At 35.4% G+C, this 15,622-nt stretch overlaps 1 long non-coding RNA gene across 30 annotated transcripts in view; it reads right to left on the bottom strand.

The window, feature by feature from the left end:
• The window catches only part of LOC102246522, a 70,409-nt gene that overhangs the window by 30,494 nt on the left and 24,293 nt on the right, over window positions 1-15,622 (bottom strand). For 19 of the 30 annotated variants that reach the window (XR_001361499.1, XR_001361501.1, XR_001361500.1 and 16 more), the window contains 3 exons: window positions 13,959-14,077; window positions 13,631-13,707; window positions 9,691-9,775 (listed from right to left, as the gene is read on the bottom strand). This is a non-coding gene — a long non-coding RNA (uncharacterized LOC102246522). Of the gene's footprint in view, window positions 1-9,690; window positions 9,776-13,630; window positions 13,708-13,958; window positions 14,078-14,745; window positions 14,813-15,622 lie in introns of all 30 variants that reach the window. The other 11 variants (XR_001361483.1, XR_001361482.1, XR_001361475.1 and 8 more) reach the window with 7 other exon arrangements.

The following is a 15,622-nucleotide window of genomic DNA, read 5'->3' as shown; positions in this document are numbered from 1 at the left end:
ACCCTCTCTTATAATTTTCCATTTACAATTTTTTTCTTAATATCGACTTTTTTATTTTTCAGATAAATTCAGTGTAGGTGCATCTTAGATAAATAAATAATTTTACATAACAAGTTATCTTAAAGACCATAGACATGGATTGACGAGAGAGGGGAAGAGCAATTTCTATGCCTCTGCCTTAACTCTCCCTGCCTTCCTAGATCCGACCAGTGTTTTGGTTTCATCCACATATGCTTGTGAATCTTTGTTCTCAGTGATGAATTTTGTTAAGTCTCGTAATAGGAGTAGCCTGACGGATGAAAGTAGTAGCTCGTGCATATCTCTGAAGGTCACGAAATATAAACCTGATGTAAAATCTCTGTCATCAGTGATGCAGCAGCAAAAGTCCCACTGATAATATCAAACGGAGTCATAAAGTTTTCTGTCGGACTATCAGTGTACATGTATACATTAAAAAATAAATGTATTTTTCATCATCATATACTGTGTTTTTGTCGCTCGAATGAATTTTATTATTTCTTCAAGGTTCTTCACATACGTACACCTTAAGAGATGTCAAGTAGGCGTAACATGTTCTCAAAAAATTAGGGTTGGCACGCAGAAGAATTTTGAGTCAGATTTTGCTGGTTTTGGCACGCACTCACAAAAAGGTTGCCCACCCCTGATCTAGGCTAAAAGTTCTTTGCTGACAGAGATCATTATTTTTTAGACTAAAGTGAAATACTGGACATAGAATAGGCCCTTAATAATAAAAGATTATCTCGCTTAAAAATGCAAACAAAAAAATTTTAAGTCATTTAAAGTAGTATTTTATAACTATTTTTGATGAGGTAATATTATTACATTCACTCTCATTTATAGAATTTTGAACCTCAAATTATCACTTCAGATTTTTACACTATTCAAAAATAGATTTGCAGGAATAAAACTGTCCTACTCTACCACATGTATGTAATATAACCTAAATTTGTTTCTATCATGGCAGTTAAACATACACTTTCCAGAGGTTTCCACATAAATTTACAATATTTTACTTTCCCCTTTGCTTTTATGAGTAATGTCAGTGTACAGGATTATTTGCAAAATAAATATCCAGGGTGGACAAAAGTAGGTTTACAGTTGTGGATATGAAGTTTATTCTTGTATTATTATTTATTAACTAGTGGCCTGGTGCATGAAATTTGTGCAGGCGGGGGCGGGGGGTGCCCAGCCTGCACCCTCTCCAATCGGGGACCCCTTGGGGGATGTCTGACTGCCAGTTTAGGCCCTCTCGCAATCTGGGACTCCTGGCTTCTAACCACTCACCTGCCTGCCTGCCTGATCGCCCCTAACTGCCCTCCCCTGCCAGTCGGATCTCTCTCCCACTGCCCTCCCCTGCTGGCCTGATCTTGCCCCCAACTGCCCCTGCCTGCCTGATCACCCCCGACTGCCCTCCCCTGCCGGCCTGATCTCTCCCCCAACTGCCCTCCCCTTCTGGCCTGATCTCGCCCCCCAACTGCCTCTGCCTGCCTGATCACCCATAACTACCCTCCCCTGCTGGCCTGATCTCGCTCCCAACTGCCTCGGCCTGCCTGATCACCCCTGACTGCCCTCCCCTGCTGGCCTGCTCTCGCCCCCACCCGGCCCCCCCCCCCCCCCGGCCCCGCCTTGGGGACCAGGTCCTGTGCTTACCCAGTCTAATTAGCATATTACCTTTTTATTAGTATAGATTATATAGGACAGGATTGCTTAAATGGGGGTGGGGAGCCTTTTTCAGCAGGAGATACTCTTGGCAGACAAAAACACATAATCCCTATATCTGGACTGATAGCCAGCCATATGCACTGTAGTGCCAAACCGGTCATTAAAAACCCTTAAAACCCCTCCTCAGCCCCCACCTTAGGTTCTGCCTTCGCAGTTCACCCAGATTTGGTTCTGATTGGTCGGTTTCTATGCTAGTCAGTGTCTCTGGGCCTATCTCTGGGCCTGATCAAAGAGGCAGGGTTGATAAGCAGCTCCGCGGAGGCCCAGAGAGAAACAGGCGCGGCTGTTGGCGAAGCCTGGAAAGAGAGAGGCAATGGCTGATCAACAGCTGCCACGGGGCTGGGGATCAGACCCTGCCTCTCTCTCTCTGAAGGCCTCTCTCCGGGCCTGATCCACAGCCCCCTCAGCAGTCAGTGCTGGGTTGCTGTGCTGGCACCAGCTGCAGTTAGTGCTGGGTCGCCACAGCAACCCAGCACTGACTTCTGGTGTTTGGTCGAGCCTTGGTCGTTGTGGACATTACGGACCCTGGCTCTTTATATATATAGATTATATTATTTTCCATACAAACAACTGTAAAACTGCCTTTGCCCCACCCTATATTGAAGGCAAACAACTCAGTTCTAGGATTATAAAATTTGGGACAAGATAACCAAATTCAACCTCTTATTTACTTAAAACTGAAGACTGGAGAGACAGCAACTTGGTCAAGGTCACACAACTAAGCCAAAGCAGAGCCAATTTTTAAGTATATGATCACACTAACTTCTCTGGGATAGGAACAATGTAAGCTTCTGTTTGCATTGTCATTCCTCTGGAAAAGTAACCAAACATAATATTCACAAATTATGAATTTGTGCATTTTACTGCATTATAACCTTTTGTTCTGCTTCATTTCATGGTCTTCTTAACCAGTGGAAAAGTTTTAACTTTTCTCACATGCTTCTTAACTTAATAAGATGTACAATGATGACATTGAAGAGATAAGTATCAGAGGCAAGTACTTCTGAACAAAGTGACTTATTAGATGAATGAATAGCTGTACACACATTGAATGAGATTGACATAATGTAAGTTTCATTGTCTGAGACTTTAAAAATGAGGACAAAATGGTAGAAAATAATTCTAATGTCCTGACTCATCAAATCCAATGGACATTTTCACTTCTAATTTATATCACTTGTTTTTCCACATTATTCTTATATGAATTCTTAAAAGAATCCTAATTCTAAGTTATTTATTTAGACATGCCTTTATTAGAAAAATTTCTTTTCCATAGGAGCAAATAACAAAACCAAAAGCATAGTCTTAAAAGATTTAATCTAATCCATTTTACTGTTTCTATGACTCTCATATTTTCAACTATGATAAATTATATATAAAAATATTAAATATTAAAAGTAAACTTTGAAAACAGAGAAGGCTCTAAAATTATAAGATTTGCTAACAAAATTCTAAAAATTCTGACTTACCTTTTAAACCACTATGTTACGTAAATCAGTTTATTAACTCATTCAATATTAACTGAAAGGCATATTAGGTATCTGCCATGTGCCAGATGTTTTAATTTCAATGTCCTTATATCTATAAGGAAATTGTTACTTGAAATATCAGATACCACAAATTGTAAAATTATATTGTACAAGTGAGTAAATTAAAATTATGAAAATTTAAAGAGCATGATTTAATGTAAAAAGATTATCATACTAAGAAAGGAAATGAAACAAGATGAAAAATAAATTTATATTTTAAAAAAAAGGAATTTCCACTCTTCAGACTTCTCCTGGTCTTTTATGCAGGACTAGATTCAAGATCAGACTTTAAGATGATTTCATCATTCTCATGCTTTCTTTCACAGTTCTCTGGATTCATTCATATGAGCAATTACCTATTTAAAGTTAACTATGTGTTGGCACAGTGCCATGTGCTATATTTTAGAATCTTGATGTCATAATCTTATTCTAAAGCAACAATATCTTAGGCTTTTTTCTTATCTTTAAATGAAGAGGGCAATGAATAGTTAATGGCAGTGAAGTTAATTTTAGAAAACTTCTTAAAAATAAAAAGTATTTTAGAGTAGCAGACATATCAGGTAAATTATCAAAAAATACATTTGTTAACTATAAAACACCCAAATATTTCACTGGAAGGCGGGTCTTGCCTAATTTGGGAGGAATTAACTATGGAGAGCAACAGAGGCCATCATGTGAAATCGACTCAAGAGGCTGCATAAAGCAAGCAGGGTATTAAGGCTAGATTTCAGTTCATTTGGGAATATCTTTGGATAACCCCAAACAAAAGAGCTTAGAAGCCAGATAATTTCCCAATGCAGGGCAACACATCTGAACACCATGGATGAAGCAGAAAAATTAGCCATTAAATAATTTTAACACTTTAAAAAGTATTTAATTTTTTTAAAAAACCCTAAATTGAGATGGTTGCAAAACTAACTATTCCCGACCTTCATAGTGCTTTCTCATAACTTCTCAGAAAGAACATCTGGGAATCCATTTAAGTCTGCTAGAGACAATTTTTCTTAAGATTTACATCAGATATGTCAAATTTTCTTGATAAGAGATAAAATATGCTGTAAAATTCCTTATTCCTTAACTAGTATATCATTTCAATGAGAAATAAAGGTCCTAACAAAGAATTTTTCACATATAAAACTTTATATTATCTGGCAAGTACTATTTCATGTTTCTCATTCTTTTTGATCCTTCAATGTAGTTGATGTAAGTGATCTATTTAAATAGATTTGACTTGAGCCTGGGAGAATTCCACTGAAAAGTAAGATCTAATTTCTGGCTACCTGATCAGTGAATTGTTTTGAGTAGCCATATCAAAATTGGTACCAATGTACTCTATATTACTGAGTGCTATGTGAGGTCATCAGCTACATTAGTCACCAAATGAGCTGAGTTAAGATACAGTCTCTGGGCTCAAACCTATTAGGCTTATAGCCTAATAGTACAACAAATAAGGAAGAAAATAATCACAATATGATGTATCATAAGTAATAATAAAGCTATTATAATGTTGATAATACAGAAAAGGGAGTTAATTTTCTATGTGTGTATATGGAGGGGGTGGGAGGAGGTTGCCCTTCTGAGTAATACCTGAGAATGTTTATGAAGGTTATGCTGCCTGGAACTGCTCTATGAGACAGAATGAAATTAATGATCATTAAGCCTTGCCTGAAGTCCAATTGACAGGAAATATTTTTAAAGTGTATCTCATAGTTTAGAGATAGGTAATCTCCAAAATGTTTATAATTTAGATGTATTATGTAGTTTGTCTGCAGCCTTTTAGTTACAAAAGGTCCATTTTCTTAGATTTTGATGAGCTTCCAGAGAGACAGTGTGCTTAAGCGAGATGACAACATTTGATGCTGTAAATCCCTTAAAACAATACAATCAAGTACGACCTATAGATTGTGTAGGCTTACTATGGATAGTTAGGCAGGGGCAGTTTTCTCAGGGGATGACTATTACATTAAGAGCTGACTGAATTCACATATCAGCATGTATAGCTATGGGGCACACATACCTACAGGAGGACCATACACAAACACCCATATCCAGTGTTACTGAAACACACTTCTAAAAGCATGTCTTCTTGCAGGGAACAGTAGTAGCATCCTGGAATATTTGAGGAAATAACTTGGGCTTGGTATAGTACTACCAAATACAAACCTATATGTAAGACATTCTTTGGAAGGTATCACTATCATTTTGCATTCTATGGCTTAATATGTTAATTTTGTCCCCCCTATCTCTTGTTGGCTATAAGACAGAGGATATAGATATTACTGGGCATGAGCTCTGCAATCAAACCACCTGAGCTTGAATCCTGACTCCACTTACTAGTTATGACATTAAGCATATATTTCCCCTTGACTCAGTTTCCTTACCTATTACATGAGGATAATAATGTACCTCCTTCATAAGATGGTTATGAGAATTAAATGGGTTATTAAAATTTCTGGCAAAGGATTACACAATCAATGTGTTAGTTGTTATTTCTATCATTTATAGCAGCACCTAAAGCTTGAGTGGTTTCTATATGCACTTAAAAAAAATCAACAACCCTATGGTGTTAAGCTGTTTTGATTTGATTGATTTGGGTACTTTTCACTAAACTAAGCACTTAAAATAAACAATAACAACTTATTGGCCTATTTCCCAGAGGGGCAAATAAACATTAATACATGTGCCAGGGTTGATGTTCATTATTATATTTACAATTCTCTCATATCAAAAATCTCATATAATTTGGAAGAAAAGCACAGTAGTCTGAAAAGTACTTGAACTGTAAAAACTAAAAAGCCTGCATTAAAAAGGTGTTTTCATAAAAATTACCTTTTCAGCCAAGCCATAGCATTGTCTAATCAAGTCTCAACAATGATTTGGGTTCATGACTGGTAATGATATATAGAATGACTATTTACTGCATATTTGATGCCAGAATCAACTAGATCCACTGCCAATTTCAGAGTGAGATTGATGTTCCTGGGAATATCCCACTTAATAATTAGCTGAGCACCTAGTATGTGCCTAGTAAGATGAGAAAAGCTCCAATTGAAACTGAATTCCCTTATATTTAACTACAGGAGGAGAATTCAGAGAGAGGTATAAGCCCAAGCTATGATTTTTCAGTCTTAATATCCATACATCCTAAAATATAAACATCAAATAATACCCCATTATAACCCATCTCCTCGAATCAAAACAGTATGGTTAAAATTTTTCTGTAGAATCTATTCCTTCCTGTTTATTCAAATTATTCAAACTTATTCTTCTTGGAAGTCTTACGAGGAAAATGAAAATGTAATGATTAGTTCTATACTGGATTTGTCCAAAAGCCTTTAAAAGGTACCCTCTTGGGCCCTGTCTGGGTAACTCAGCTGGTTAGAGCATTGTCCTAATACACCAAGGTTGTGGGTTTGATTCCCAGTCAGGGCACATACAAGAATCAAACAATGAATGCATAAATATGTGGAACAACAAATTGGTTTCTCTAAAATAAAAGTAACCCTCCTTGAAAACAAATGACAACTTATAAAAGCCTTTAATATTAAAAAAGTGTCCCAACTCTAGTACTTAATGAAAATGTTAACATTTTCATTATTTCATAGTTTCCAGACAAGTGGTACATGCTCCTGGAATTTCTTAAGAATACCTTTTGTAGATACTGTCAGTTCTGTTAAAACAATGGTTATTTTCAGTAAATACTGTCCTAAAACAAAACAAAACATCCAGGAAGTTTCCCTATAATTTCCTTTAGTAAGAAATCGTCCTTTGGCCCAGCCGGGCATAGCTCAGTGGTTGAGCATCCACCTATGATTCAGGAGGTCAGGGTTCAATTCCTGGTCAGGTTACATGCCCGGTTTGCGGGTTTGATCCCCAATAGAGGGCATGCAGGAGGCAGCCAATTGATAATTCTCTCTCATCACTGATGTTTCTCTCTCCCTTCCCTCCCCCCCTTCCTGGAAAAAAAAATTGTCCTTTGTTAGCACACATTTTAAAGGCAAGAATTTGTTCAGCTGATGTATTTTCATTTCAAATGTCTTTAAATCTTACTCCCCCTCCCCTCTTATTTAGTTACTTTAAAGATTCCTGGTATATCAGTCTAATGCATATATCCAGTTGGTATAAAATACTGAAACTTGATCTACTGTTCTGTCATCCAGTACAATACAGAATAAAGAAGTCTCAAAATTATGTCTTTTCTTTTTCAATCACTCCTTAATATATCTGAACACCTCATTTTTTCAATTCTCTGAATGCCCTTAGTTCACATTCATACTCTACATGTGGGCCTAACATAAGCCATATACACCAAGACTTCCAATGAACATGCATTTATTAGCATATAGCAATATTAAATGAATTTCCATGCTAGTTTTTAAATCTGTTGAACTTTTACCTAAACTCCAAATTAAATTATCTAATTTGGCTATTCAGAAACAAAGACCATCTGGTATTGTTTAAAACAAGAAAGATTATAGTGAAGGTCTTTTTTTCTTTTTAGAAATTTATTTTCTTAATGTATATCCTATATAATAAAAGCCTAATATGCAAATTGACTGAATGGCAGAATGACCAGTTGCTATGATGAACACTGACCACCAGGGGGCAGACACTCAACATAGGAGCCTCCCCCAGCCAGCAGGCCCCAGGCCAGCCAAGGCGGGTGTGAGCAGGGGGCCCCCTGATCACTCCACCAGTCGTCCCACAGAGGGAGGCGACCGGCAGCGGTGGTGGGGGGCAGGGCCGGTGAGTGGGTGGCACCAGGCTAGCCAAGGTAGGTGCCAGTGGGGGCCCCCCTGATTGCCCCACAGATTGGACTTGATCGCCAGCCAGGCTTAGGGACCCTACCTGTGCATGAAAATCATGCACCAGGTCAGGCCTCTAGTAAGGATTATAAAATCACCACAAATTCTTCCTGAAGAGTAAAAGTATGTAGAAAAAAGAAGTCACCCATTTTCAAAGTTCCAAATTCCTGGAGTTTTAGACATAAACTCACCTAAGAATCACCTATTCAAAATGGTACAATAACTATTATGGACTTATTTGGTCCATAATCCCTATTTGGATATTTTCCTTTTTTTCCCCCCCAAAGGATGCAATACCCATTAAAATGCTGACAAAAATGGCATAACAGAACCTGACTTGAAATCTGTACCATAGGCCTGTTTTGATGACAAACACCACTCCCCTCAGATTTTTAGACTCCCAAATAATATAGTTTCTTTATTTTATTAGCCAAGTTTTCATATTCTAAAAAATGCTTTTATTGATTTTAGGGAGAAAAGGATAGAAACATCAATGAGAGACATCAATTGGCTGCCTCCTGCACACCCCCCACTGGGGATAGAGTCCATAATGAGGGAATTGAGCAGGGACCTCTTGGATCATGGGTCAACACCCAACCACTGAACCACAATGGCCAGACCAATTTTCAGATTCTAAACCTGCCTTTCCAAATTAAACTCCTAGTTCTTAAGAGTTTTAAATTATAAAATATTAGCACGTGAGAAAAATAGGTTGAGACATACCATTTTTGCTTACATTCTAAATGGGGCACTGTAACAGATAGGTCATACACTCTGAATTCATGTTTGTGTCATGTTTACATTTTTTTAAACCATAGCCACATGTTCAAACTGAAATGTCAATAACTATTCTTAAAGGTTTTTTGATTATCAAATGTAAATTCCACCCTTTCCAAAGAGCTCAGCTTTTTGATAAATTTGGTGTGATGATTGGGGTACAAAAGAAACTCATACTGATCTTAGATTTCTTTTTGAGCAAATCTTGACTCAGTATTTTCCTTACTCTCCTGTTTAAAAAACCTTCAATGATTTCCCTCGCATCAGAATGCTTCTCACACTATGGGAAGGTACCTGTGGGGATGATAAGCAAGAGTGGCAGAGGAAGACACAGGATAAAACATCTCATATGCTCAAGTTTACTAAAACATCTTGAGAAATTTTATGTATTTAAATATTATGGAACAAATTCTACAATTCATGGTATTTTTCAGGTATACTTTAGATAAATGTAAAGAAAAAATTTCTGGGCCAGAGCATATCTCAAGAGGGAGATGCTCCCTTTAGTCTCTTATGAATCAGGTTAAGAAAAAAAAAATTGCTAATCCAACTATGTAACTAGAATGGAATAAAGCCAAATAGTAGTAGTTGCCATTGGGTGGTAAAACTGATTTTTAAATAGAATTTTTGCCCTTTCTGACGTTTCTATATGTTCATGTATTACTTTTACCCTAAGAAAAATTAAAACTTCTTTTTAAACAGAAAAATACTTAATTTTTAGACTTGAAAGTCAGTTTTGTTGTGCTATTAAATACACTAAAGTCAGACTTTCCTTTAGTTTGTTAATATAGTTTCAAAATTAAAATAGATTTATATACTCCGTTTCTTATACTTACCTTTTGAGGTCTGGGGCTGGAAGAGTGGGAAAATGACAGAAAAACCTCTCAACAAATTCAAGAATTCTTTTTGTTGTTGTTAATCCTCACCCGAGGATGTTTTTCCATTGATTTTTATTGAGTGGGAGGAGAGACACAGAGAGAGAAACATTGATGTGAGAGAGACACAGGGATTGGTTGCCAGAGCTTGCAACTAAGTTACATGCCCTTGACTAAAATCGAGCCTAGAACCCTTCAGTCTACAGGCCAAAGCTCTATCCACTGAGCCAAGCCAGCTAGGGCTTCAAGAATTCCTTTTTTAACATTCCTTTGACAACAGAGTAGATTGCTCCCCTAAAGCTTATTTTAAAATGACCTTATTTTTAAAATGATTTAATTTTTGAAATTATCTGTTCAAATTCTTCCCATGATAGTATCCTTCATTATCACTTGTACAGTTCCCAAACCCAGTAGGATTTCCATTACAGATTTCCATGGTGGTAAGACTGCTTCAAATAACTACTTATTTTTCAAGGATTTTTCATTCCACACAGCTGGCCTGGCTCAGCGGTTGAGTGTTGACCTATGAACCAGGAGGTCAGTTTGATTCCCGGTCAGGGCAGATGGCAGAGATGGGAGCTTGATCCCAGTGTGGGGCGTGTAAGAGGCAGCCGATCAAAGACTCTCTCTCATAATTGTTGTTTCTATCTCTCTCTCTCCCTCTCTGAAATCAATTAAAAATATATTTTTTTAAAAAGAAAAAACAAACTTTCCCCCATTCGCAATCATACATTATTTATGGCACACCCCTCCCCCGCCATGCTAATACGATTGATCTCACACCCATAATAAACCAGTAAGTTTAGCAAATGTATTCTTTTAATTAGTTCATTTGTACTATTTGGTAACCTTTTTCACTTAATCATGAACAACTCCTAGCTCATTAATATAACTACATTATATTGAGTAAGTGTGAATAGTACTACTTATCACAATATATTATTTTTTGCTCTCCAGCCTGTTTTCTCCTCTATTCCAGGAACTTATTCCATGTGGTTTGAGCAGGCCTGACCATCCCCACCACTAGGTAGGCGCGATTTAGACCAGCCAATCAGAGTACTCCATTTATACTCCACCCCTCCCCCCCGACCATGGTGATTGGTTCAGGAATGGACATATCCTAGAAACAAGCCAATGAGAGCCTTCCCTGAGACCTCTTTGCCAGAATTATTCAGACAGTATGCCATTTAACATGTTATTTAATCAGCTTTTAATTGTTAGACACTTAAAATAACTCTTCCAATCTTTTAATATTATAAACATTATAATAAACACATGGACTACTTCTTAAGAGTATATTTATTAACTGTTTTTACAATATTAGAAAAGGGAAATAATTATTCTAATGTGCTAAAATCCTAAAAATATATTATGGCTATTCCACATTCTTATGTGACTGATAGTTTTTCATATAACAGAAAATAATCAACTATACCACTTGTCAGCATAGAACTAATATCTGAACTTTGGGACCTAATATTTAGGCTGATGTTTCGAAGTTCTGGATATCTTAGTCAACCTGCTTTTTCTTCATTTTGTTTCTTAAAATTAAAATTTTTGTTCATATTACTAATACATTTTAAAGGTTAATATGTATGAATAAATGAGGTGCAATTAATGATAAAGGTGTTATTATGTTCCTCAGGTGTGTTAAGTCAGAGAATAAGGTTAAGAACTAGGGATATAAATTGTTCATACCATCAGGAGGAGGAATAATGCCAGACTATTAAAGTCAGGAAATAGCAAACAGAAATTACTGAAAAGCAAAGAGATAGAAAAATGCATGTATCAGGACTAGTTCACTTGAAGAAATATGGAAAAACTTTAGAAAATATTGGGGCAAGATCATGAGGTACAAGCTAAAAAATTTGAATTTCATCCAATAAAAAGCAGTGTTTTAGGAAGGTTAAGTTAATGGGATATACTGTAGCAGATGAAGAAACAATTATAGGCAAAGAATTCCTCAGCTAAAATGCTGCAAAATAAGAATAAGCAAGAAATAATGAAGTACTTAACTATGGTAGCAATTCTAAGAATGGTGTCGAAGACAATGTTTGGGTAAATGACAAACATGAACAAGTTCAGTGTGTTCCTTGGAGCCATTAGCTTTGACTAAACTGGTCAAGTGGAAAACAATTTCAGAGACATCAAAGCACAATTTGCAAAAACTTGATCATCACACATATATCTATTAACCAAACAAACACTTTTTATACTCTAAATGGTCTCAAATGGAGGTTATTAACCTTGAGTCTGATTCATAAAACTATTATGTTATATTTACAAAGGTCAAATAGGCTTAGAGGAAACCAACTGAATGAAAAATTAAATCTGTAGATTAAGCTAAAAGCTTAAGCAGTCATAACATCTGCCCCCTATAAAGTCTTTGATCCTATGAGCTACGATTCTCCCTCTTGTATAATTGATCATAGCCTCCCAGACCTCCTTGCTATACCAGAAATGTCTTTGTAGTTGCTATGTCATCTACCTGAAAGCCTCTTCTCCCAGATACCTAATGGTGTGCTCCCTTATGGTTTATGTCTTTGTTCAAATGTCATCTCTGTGAAGCATTTTCTCATCATACTATTTAAAAATATGCCTCTCCTGCTTTCCAAACACCTTCATGCCATCCCTCCCACAGCCCTTGATTTATTTTTCCCCATAGAATTTATCACCATCTGACATGCCACTACGGTACCTATTAATTTTGTGTACTCTGTTACCCACACCTCACTCCCAAGATTGTAAGCTCCATGAAGGTTGGAATTTGTTTTTTCAGTGCTGATCCCCAGTACCTACATAACGTAAATTTGTACCTTACTTTCTATATATAAATGTTTCAAATCTATTTTTTTAAGTTCTTAAAATATATTATTTTATTGATTTTTTACAGAGAGGAAGGGAGAGGGATAGAGTTAGAAACATCGATGAGAGAGAAACAATGATCAGTTGCCTCCTGCACACCCGCTACTGGGGATGTGCCCGCAACCAAGGTACATGCCCTTGACCGGAATCGAACCTGGGACCCTTCAGTCCACAGGCCGATGCTCTGTCCACTGAGCCAAACCGGTTAGGGTTCAAATCTATTTTTAATGTTCCTTGTTCAACATTAGCATTTTCACACTGCCAGAAAATACAAATATGAAAATCTGTACACACTATGTTAAAACTTACAAATTCTCTTAAGAAGTGATGTACTTAAACTTTCTCGATGTATACTACCAAACAACAAATATTCTACCTTCATTGCTTCAGGCTAAAATGATATTTTAAACTGTTCACATGGAAACAAAAAAAATTACTTTATAGTTTACTATTTATCATATGAATTAAGTCCAGACAAAAAGTTTTAGTAGTACTATAAGAACTTATATCCTTGAAATGTTACTTCCATATATAAAAGCATTCCCAAAGATTATAAAATAATGAGACACAGAAGGAAACAATCTCTGGGGTGATTTAAAATTTCTACCACTTTCTAAAGATACTCTTTAATAGAATAATCCATGCTAAGTGGTTAAGTTATAAAACAAAGATATATAGAATAGCTTTAATAACAAGTTAACTAAATTGACGAACATTTAGTGTAAAAGTGGATTAAAATTTTTTCCTCAACACAACTTCTCAAACAAAATCTAACCCTGTAGCATAAGATAAATATAAATAATGACAAGATTCTACAGGCAGTTTACATTTTTTTCAAAACATAAAAGTCCAATCATATGAAAATAATAACTATCAGATTATTCAAAATCCCACCGAATTAAGGGGAGCTGTGCTCATTAATATGCTAATCTAAGTTAATTACTCATGTTGCATGTGTTAATCAAGAAATAGACCCAAATAGAAATTATGAATGAATTTAATTTCAGTATAATTAAGACAAAAAACAGCAACTAACTTGTCACCTTGCACGGAAATTTAACAGAAGAGGTTTAAATTTATTTATTTGCCAACATTTTCTTCATAGCATATAGCCTAAAAAAAAGACATCAGAAATTCATGAGTTATATTTTATAAATAAACATGGTAAGAACATAAACTCTTAAATTTCTGGTGGAGGAATTAATTCTTCATTAAAGAGCTCAAGTTAAACAGAAACTGTTTTATTCTAAACTGTAAAATCTCCTTGATAGAAGTTAAGAAAATAAGATTTTTTTAAAGCTGGAAATGTATGATGGTCTCATTTCTTTTCCCAGATATACAAAGTAATATATCTAAACACTTACTAGAACCAAATCTATCTCAAAAGTTTAGGACATTAATTTTTCTCCCTTTTGTTAATACTCAATGAGAAACAATACTTAGAATAAAACTTTTTCCATAAATAAGGGATAGTAATATCCACCTGCAAAAGGAAAAAAAAATTGAATTAGAATGTCAACTTCTAAATACATACATTATATATATATAGATACATATATATTACTTTAGAGATCACAGTTTATGAAAGTATAGTCTTGCTAATCCAATTGTACCTAAGATGGACTCGTATCAGTTATACTTAGTTGCTTAAAATACCTATAATTCTGTAACAACCAAAGAATATATAAATGAAGAAAATCAACTTAAACATGAAATTTAGTCTATGGCCAAATTTTCAAATCTATCACATATCAACATGTGTAATCTTAAGAGATTTTCATTTGAATATAGGATGCAAACTGAATTGTTGAATATTCCTCTTCTTGTCTCCTGGATACTTGCCTGCAGCACTCTGAGTTAGCACCAAACTCAATCTATACTCCAAATAACATTTAAGATGATCAAAGCTGGAATTATTTGGCATCAACTTAAAAAAAAAACTTGAATAAAAAAGATTAGGATTTTTTTTCCAAAGAAGATGGGAAAAATGAAAAAAAAAATATACACTCATATGTAACTATTTCTTCCTTGCAAAATAAGTAGCCAAATTAAGATTAACATTTTATTTTACTATTTGTTCTGTTTCAAAATTACACAAAGATGGAATTATATTAACTTTTACAAATAAAACTTCCAGTCCTGTTGAGTTACCTGTTTCATCAGGTACTGACAGGCTATTTCCTCTTCTATCATAAAAGACTGGAAAGAAACTGCATAGCTACAATAAATTTCAATGCAATAATGTCTTACTCTCCCAATATTTCAAATTTTTGAAAATCTATTATCAGGATTAAAACAAGAAAGTTTTCTTTTAGCTATAATAGCCCCAATGGACCTTCTTCACACCTGCAGCACCTAGATATAAATATTCACCTAGTAAATGTAAAATCCAAGTTTTCTCTGTCATTTAGAAGGCAGATTAGACTAAATATAATTTCGTAAAATTTGACTTCAAATTCATTTAGAAAAACAAAAAGAAAGCAAAAAAAGAAATCTAACTCCTGGGGTGTTCTGGAAAATATTAGACAAACTATGTAATTCATTCAGTAACTATTTCTAAGCATCTATGTGTTAGATGCTGGGATATTTTTAGTGAAACCAAAAACTATCATATATTTGTACAGTCTTTCATAAAATGGTTGAAATGAAGTAAAGGAAACAGGTTAAGAGCTTGATGAATGATTTATGAAAGCACCAAGCAATATTATTTCAATGTGACAGCTAGCATTTAATTCTAACAATATGGTGTATTGCTTCCTTGAGACAAAAAATTGCTGGAAAAAAGTGAGGTTGTTCTAAAAAATGCCTTATATAATATTTACCTTCAAATTAGAATTTAAACAAAAGATACTTGAATACAATTCCTTAAATTACATCTAATATACTTTCAGGGCTTCCAAAATTGACAATTAAAATTGGAAATTATTCATTAAGGACTTCTTTTATTTTGTATATTAGAGGCCCGGTGCACAAAAATTTGTGCACTCGGGGGGGGGGGGCTGGGGGGGGGGGGCCCCCAGCCCGGCCT

This window comes from Myotis brandtii, unplaced genomic scaffold (assembly GCF_000412655.1).
Source record: "Myotis brandtii unplaced genomic scaffold, ASM41265v1 scaffold174, whole genome shotgun sequence".
Lineage (NCBI taxonomy): Eukaryota > Metazoa > Chordata > Mammalia > Chiroptera > Vespertilionidae > Myotis > Myotis brandtii.
The sequence above is the reverse complement of the archived record's forward strand: the minus strand, read 5'-3'. Positions and strand labels throughout refer to the sequence as shown.